General features: G+C 34.5%; 1 long non-coding RNA gene across 3 annotated transcripts; it reads right to left on the bottom strand.

Moving 5' to 3' along the window:
* Positions 1–1,571: 1,571 nt before the first annotated feature.
* Positions 1,572–4,879, bottom strand: LOC145576473 (uncharacterized). Of its 3 annotated transcripts, none has more exons than XR_014098399.1 (4): positions 4,610–4,879; positions 4,012–4,225; positions 2,876–3,025; positions 1,572–2,318 (listed from the first exon to the last, which is right to left on the bottom strand). It is a non-coding gene; the product is annotated as an uncharacterized LOC145576473 (long non-coding RNA). The 3 variants fall into 3 exon arrangements; XR_014098398.1 differs by having other exon boundaries at positions 4,081–4,225; XR_014098400.1 differs by having other exon boundaries at positions 1,572–2,179; positions 4,081–4,225.
* Between the last annotated feature and the right edge of the window lie 2,575 nt (positions 4,880–7,454).

Genomic DNA, 7,454 nt, shown 5'->3' with positions numbered 1-7,454 from the left:
AATAATTCATTTAAGAATTAAATAAATTTGTGCACAAGAATTACCTTGCTTGTCTTGGGATTGGCTAGAACCGCCTTTCCTACCTTGAGCTTTCTTGTTGCTCATCTTTTTCTTCCAAATGGTACAATCTTTTTTAAAATGTCCGAGTTTTCCACAAACCCAACAAGCTCGTGATGTTTGACCATTACTTTCCACTTTAGGCTTTTTGCCTTCGTACTTGTTTGAGTCATTTCCTCTCTTTCTCTCATTAGACCTAGCATCCTCCACCACATTAATCGTGGTAGAACTAGGATTAACATCCTTTTGTCCCTCTTGCCCCGGATTTCTTCCTCAATCCGAATATGAGTAGCCAAGCCCTCAAGATTAATGTCATCATTATTATGCTTTAAAGCATTTCGAAAATCTTTACAAGATAATGGTAGTTTATCAATTATAGAAGACACAATAAAGGTCTCAACAAGATTGATATTGTGTTGCCTAAAACTCCCTAAAATTCTTTGGATTTCATGAAACTATTCCATAACCGGCCTACTATCAATCATTTTGAAATTATTAAATTTACTAACAAGAAATTTCTTGCTAGATGGATCATCGGCCATGTACTTAGATTGTAGTTCATCCCAAAGTAATTTAGCGGACTCATGTAATTGATAAACGTCAAACAATTCATTAGACATACCGTTTAGGATGTAACCACAACATATGTAGTTGTCATTCTCCCACTTGTTCCTCTTTCAAGTAGCCTCCAATGTCTCATTTTCCTCCTCCGATGGCTTTGGGGATGTGAGAACATAAGCCACACCGAGAGTTGTCAAGAAAAAATGCATTTTCTTTTGCCACCTTCGAAAATCAACATCCTCAAACTTGTCCAATTTCTGGAAATAGGTCATCATTTCCTTCACATTTGCCATTTTTGTTGAGATTATACTTTTGGATTGTTAGGGATTTTCTAGTAAACAAGGATCACAAAGAAATAGAAATGAAATTATTGAAAAAACCTTCGAGGCATCACTTTCCTAAAAGTATAATTCCGACCCTATACTACAACCGGGTATCACGCAAATTACTCAGGATATACAACGAAGAACAATTACAATAACTTGTAGGATTATTGTAATTCAATGTATAAAAGTGTTTGTGATTTTGTGAAAATGAACAACTGATAATTTTTCTCTATGCCAAATTGATAAGATAGAAATTATATTTCATCTCTCAACCTCCATTCATCATATGAGAAGTTTCTCATATATAAAAGATAGTAGTATGTCACTACATTTTTCAAACGTAGCAATGCATAAAGTTATGCATTAAACAATGTATTAAGACATACATTAAACAATGCATTCACTAGTGAAAAAAAGCCTATTCGTAACGGGCAAAAATAGACCTTTTGTAACGGGCAGTGACTGTCACATATACAGCCGTTTCGGATAAAAATGTTATTTGTAAAGGGCACTTGCCCGTTACAAATAGGTAGTTATTCGTAACGGGCACAATAAATGCCCGCTACAAATAACGAGTTATTTGTAACGGGCAAAACAAATACCCGTTAAAAATAACCCCGTTATTTGTAACGGACATTTCAAATGCCCGTTACAAATACCCTCGTTATTCGTAATGGGCAAGATATATGCCCGTTACAAATAATGTGCTCCCTAAATAAAAAAAATAAAAAAAAAATCTAGCACAACATGTGCTGGATCAGCTGGCTTGCACAGTAAAATTATTTGAGTAAAAAATATACTTGATACACATTATACAACCAGCAAAAGGCCAAAATCTTACATTTATTATCAGCTAATAAGTTATAACTACAGTAAAAAAAAATAGAGCCACAACAAATCTCAATGGTAATAAGAGATTTAATCTATTTTCCACTAAATTAATGTTGAATCATTTACATCTTCCACCATTTTTCCGAGTTGCTGCAACTTTGATCTCTAATTCCAAGGCTTCATTAGAATTCTAGCGTTTTGGTTCTTGCAATTTGAGATCAAGAATAAATAAAATTAATCGAATAACTACCTTAAATCAATCAATCAAATAGTTAAAAAAGAATTATAATATTCTAGTAGAAAAGCCATAATAATAATTGGGATTAAGATTGAAGAACGAGTATAATCTATACCGTAATAATTACTACTTGTATCACCAACCAAAATTCCGCCCATGAAATCCCCTTCACAAAAATAACTTGCATCAATTAAACAAATAGTGTACTATTTCAGCAATCTAGGGCACTAGATATTTAATGGCAAGCTAACTCCACTCTAATGCCATTGGCTATAGTGCAATATAACATGTTTGCTCCCAGTTATCTGTTGAAAATAGCAGAGCATAAGCAGCTAGATATGAACTCACTTTCACGCAGAGAAGGACAACTAAGTAGATATACTTATAGAAGAATCTCTATACTTGACATTGATTAAAATTGAAGAAAATGTAAGCTACTAGTCTATATTAGCTTTATTTTCCTGAGATTAAAACTAGTGCAAGGCTTCAAGCACAGAGTGATAATTTCTAGCACAGTAAAAAATATGTAGATAAATGGGTCATACATAGAAAATCTTGTGCTCAAGAGGATTGGTCCAATTTCATGTAGACCATTACAAATCTACAAGTTAGTTATGCCACCTTTTTTTTTTCTAGTTCCATTCAATCATCTCTACACAATTCGTGAGAGAATCAATTACTCATATTGAGTTTGCAGCTTAATCTCAAACAAAATTTCATATAGCACCAATTAATACATACATGAAAGGCCAGAATTTTAACTACAGAACATTAAAACTTCACAACCAAAAAAAAAAAAAAAAAATAGAAAGAATATTTTATCATATCTAAAAACTCAAAAAAATTAAATCAACAAGCTTACCTATGTGCTTGTGAGGAACATTATGCTATGAATAATAATATTACATCATATCTCTTCCTTTGACAGCGCCTCAATGGATTGGGATTTGGGAGAACATAGCACAGGCGTTTTGGGAATTAATTGAATTTGGTCATCAAAATCACAAGCAATCTGCAAAGAGAATCTTATGATAAAATTAAATCTATCATGATTTTAAAGTTCAATTCACAAGAAACAAGCATAGTAATTCTTTTCAAATAAAAAGTAATTTTTATTATGAGTTATACTTCTCTTCAAAATACATAGCCCTTGACTATTATGAGATGAGTTTATCTCTTCACCCTTTTAAAGAAATCAACTAGAAAATCTGTAAACTCATGCAACAAATATATGGGCACCAGGCATTTTACTTCAACCAAGGTGACTAAAAGGCTCAAACTTAAGTCAAGTAGACCAAGTGTAATCACAATAGGCTTACACAACTCATATCATACACAAGTGCACAAAATAGCTGATGGACTTACCCTAAGCCTATAATGGCTTTACCATTTTGTATCTATTGATGTTTTTGCTAATACATTGCACTTGATTAATACATCACTTAGATTAGGTTAAAAATTAAGCTTTCAAGCTCATATTACAAGAGAAAGAGGAAATGAAACACTAAACAAAAAGACCCAGAAAGATTACCATGCCTTTATTCATTTTAGATGAACTAAGAAAAATAGAAAACCAAGAAAAATTAATCTATAAAAACAAGCAATAGTAATTAACGAAAATATACCCAAATTAATAAGAAGTCAGAAATTCGAAAGCAAATGCAATTAAAAAACACAGGTGAATTTCATACTGACAAAACAGATTCTACCCAACAGCCCGACTTAGATCTACGTCACAATTATCCTTCGGTGACACCAACATTAATCAATCAAATATGATCAAATCCCAAACTTCAGTCTAAACAATCATACAAACAAATCATTCAATAAAAACCACAATTACAATCAAAATCACTCCCGATCTCCATTAATCAACTATAATCAAGCTAAAAACAATCATCAATTCTCACAAATTGTACGGAAAACAAGAAAAATCAGAAGATACAAACAACATTTCAATAAAACAAAATGCAAAAATCGAAATTTGAAGAAACATACGGTTACCACCACCAAGGGCCTTATGAACAATCTCATCTCTACCAAAAAGACGAAAAATTTTGGATTTACCGTCATCGGAATTGGAAGAAGAAGAATCATGGTGGTGAATTTTCTTGGCAATCTTCTCCATGAGAGATTCAAGCTCAGAAAACGTAGTTACAGCTTCGATCTACCGAATCTTCGCGAGCAAATTCAAAGTATTGCTTGTAAAACACTGCACCAGATTAATTTATACATTATCAATCTATCCTTTTCAGATCCACCAACCATCACTAACAAAGTTAATCCAAATTCTACTAAGTTCCTCCCAACCAAATCACTCACATTCATGAATTAATCATAATAAAAAAAATAAAAAATAAACATAAAATTAAATTTTAAAAAAAAAGTAAAATACGTGATGATTTTCACATTGATCACAATCAAACAAGGAACATAAATAACATACTTCCCGTATCTACAATCAAAGCAAATTTTTGCGGTGGAGTTCCTATATACAATCTTGTCGTATAATACCTAAAAAAACCACCAAAATTATTGAATTTCCCCTAAAATTGAAGTACAAACAAAATGGGAGATTTTCACAATTTATACATACCCATTAGAGCGGAGATCGTCAAAGATATTCATGCGGGCATTAATAGGAACACGTTTAGCTTGAAGAAGACGCCGAAGTTTAGCGCTAGGGATTTTCCGGTAGAGTGAGAGAGGCAGAATAAGTGGCGATGTACGGCGGAGATTGAGGTTGTCGAAGGTGGAATTTACGGCGGAGGAAACCGCAAATGTGGAGAAGAGATAGATTGAGTGGGTGCGAAGAGAGAGATTGAGTGAAATAAGAGAGGAGAGAGAGGAAAGAGGGGTCGGTTTGAGTGTATGACGGCTTGAAGAGAGTGAAAGTGTGAAACCCTAGTTATAAGAATGGGATTTTTCTCACTCGCTGGACGAAATTCAAACATTTGTAACGAACACTATCTTGTCCATTACAAATAAATACATATTCGTAACGGGCACTATCTTGCCCGTTGCAAATAACATAGTTTTCGTAACGGGCAACATGGTGCCCGTTACGAATAATATGTATTTATAACGGACTATTATTTTAACCATTACGAATATGTTTATTGTAACGGGCATAGCTTTGTCCGTTACAAATAGCCTGTTACGAATGACAATTTTTCCACTAGTGATTAAGACATACATAAAGTAACAATGCATTGACTTCCAAATGTTATCAATAGATATTAAACTAAAACAATGCATTAATACATGTCTTAAACAATGTATTAAGACATGCATTAAACAATGCATTAGTCATCAATTGAAACATAAGCTACTATGCATTAAGTAACGTAATTGCCACACTAATACAAGAGATATCAAATCCTTATGTAGCGGTTGCAACATAATTAGTGACGAATCAACCACTATCTTCCTTTCTCTTGATTAGTTAAACACCACTACCTTAATCATATGTTGTCTAAGTCATGACACGTTAACCAAATGACTTAAACTTAACATAACATGAATAACAATCAATTAAATACTCTAAACCCTCCAACATTAAGTTCATATTCCGGAATCGATTTCTCAACTAACCAGGTCTTACTCTTCGACCGCCTATCTTCATCAGCTTTCTCAGGGTCGGGTACCCATGGCAACCTATCTAACATTTTCTCTTTAACATCATTCTCACTTACAGCCTTAACTTTTCGAAAATCGCCACCATTAACATCAACATAGTTGCTTCTAGACAATGTTACTTTACTACTACTATCTTTCTACAACCTAACAGTTGCAGCATTTTTCCCAACATTTTCCTTGAATTCAACCACTTTCTCAGGAGCTAATTTATTCACTAAATTCCCACTAATTAATTAAGATTTTATCAATTCCTTTTTCTCGACAATTGAAGATGAAATCGAAACATTACCCAATTCAATATTAACATGATTACTAACTTTATTACTCAACTTTTTATCAAATTTTCTACTAAAATCAGAAGTGAGTTCTTCAAATTAGCTTCTATTATTCAAATTAACATCAAAATTAGGAGTTTCAACAACCCTAGAAATTAATTCTACCTCCTTATGATTTCCCACAAATTCTAACGATGAAATTGAAGGTAGGTGTTCTTCTTCTTCCTCTTCCCCATCTTCTTTATCTTGTTGTTTCTGAATCTGCCATGGAAATTTCTAGGTATGAGAAACGGGTTTAACAGAACATTTATCATGAATTTGATCAGAAAAGCTTGGTTTTGGCTTCCTTTTCTTTTTGTACGTGTTAAGAGGTTGGGATTTCTGGGTTTCTAGTTGGATTGTATTGTTTTGTGAACAATGAAATTTGAAGTTGAAAGAATTAAGGAAGAAAGGAGGGAAATTGGTGTGAAGTTTAGGAGAGAGAAAGAAAGAAGATGAAGTGGGGTTTAAGAAGGGGTGACAATGTTGGTGATGCCCTGAAATTTCCATAACCAGTTATCATAGGAGCTTAGCAATATCTTCATTTTTTTTGAAAGTGAAGATAGAGCTCATTTTATTAAATTAGATCCAAATCCGCCAAAGTAACAATACTTTGTGGAAAGGAATTAAGACATACATCTACATTGTACCCCGTGTCCATCTAGCGATGAGATGTGCTACCGAATTACATGAACATTTAACATGTGAGAAAGTACATACATCAAAGAGCAAACTATCTTTCCTAATATCATCAAAGACAACATGGATAGGAGCCAAGCCACTCCCCTCCTTGTTCACAGCATGGATAGGAGCCAAGCCACTCCCCTCTTTGTTCACAGCTTGAACAAAATTAACCGCATCCGACTCAATCCATATATGAGAGTATCCTAGTCTCCTCGCAACTTGCAGCCCAAACCGAACTGCCAAAGCCACAGCTACCTCAGGGGAAGTTATATGGAACTTCCTAGTTGCAGCAGCAACAATAGACCCCTGTTCATCCCGCAGCACCACCCCCAATCCACCCAAACCAACCTCGAGTACATGTGCATCAGTGTTTATTTTAATACACCCTTGGGAGGGCTTCACCCACCTGCTATTGCTGCTGATCCCATACCTCGTATGGGCTGGCATGAAAACTTTTTTTTCATACACATTATACTCGTGCACCAACCCCAAAAACCTTGCAACTAGCATGACAGAATTTGGCTGATCATTCTAAAAAAACGACAAGATTCCTACACCTCCAAGCTACCCACATCAGCGTAACCATTGACCTCATAACCTCAGCTTTATGCTTGTGAACCATCCACATCCAAAGGTCCGCAAAAGAAGACCTTAGTGCCCCAACTAAGCAGTCTTAAAACTCACTAGGACCCCAAATTCCCTTAGCAGCAGTACACTCTAACACTGAGTGTATGATGGTTTCCCTGTCATCACCACAAATGTGGCACGAAGCATCTTGCAAAATATGTCTGTGCATCAATCTAT

Source organism: Chenopodium album, chromosome 13 (assembly GCF_948465745.1).
Source record: "Chenopodium album chromosome 13, dcCheAlbu1.1, whole genome shotgun sequence".
Taxonomy (NCBI): domain Eukaryota; kingdom Viridiplantae; phylum Streptophyta; class Magnoliopsida; order Caryophyllales; family Amaranthaceae; genus Chenopodium; species Chenopodium album.
This window is presented reverse-complemented; position numbering and strand designations above follow the sequence as displayed.